The sequence below is a fragment of the Glycine max genome, chromosome 5, assembly GCF_000004515.6.
Source record: "Glycine max cultivar Williams 82 chromosome 5, Glycine_max_v4.0, whole genome shotgun sequence".
Lineage (NCBI taxonomy): Eukaryota > Viridiplantae > Streptophyta > Magnoliopsida > Fabales > Fabaceae > Glycine > Glycine max.
The window spans coordinates 4,205,021-4,205,455 of record NC_038241.2 but is presented as its reverse complement, the minus strand read 5'-3'; positions in this window follow the sequence as shown (position 1 = coordinate 4,205,455).

The window sequence follows — 435 nt, the reverse complement described above, 5'->3', positions numbered from 1 at the left end:
ATTAGTGTTATCTCGTGTCTTAAATGGATATTAAATTTATTTTTCATAATTTATAATTATTTTATAATATTATAATTTTGTTATATATTATTAATTACTTTGTATATTTTTTTAATGAATGTGTGTGTTAGTATATCAAACTAGGTGTTATATTAAATTATCTTTGGAAGTGAGATTATCCATTTTAAATTTATTGTTCATTTTCAATTTTGGTATAACAAAAATAATATTGTTAAATTATTTTTATAATATTTTTTGTAATGTTTTGACTTTCAGAATCTATTATATTAGAAGAAGAAAATATAAAAGCATAAAATAAACTATAAAAAAATAAATTAATGATAAAAAATACAAAATAGTACATTAGAGGAAGAAGATAAAAAAAGGATCAAACTATAAAAAAATTGTTTATACCAAGGATATTTTCTAACAAAC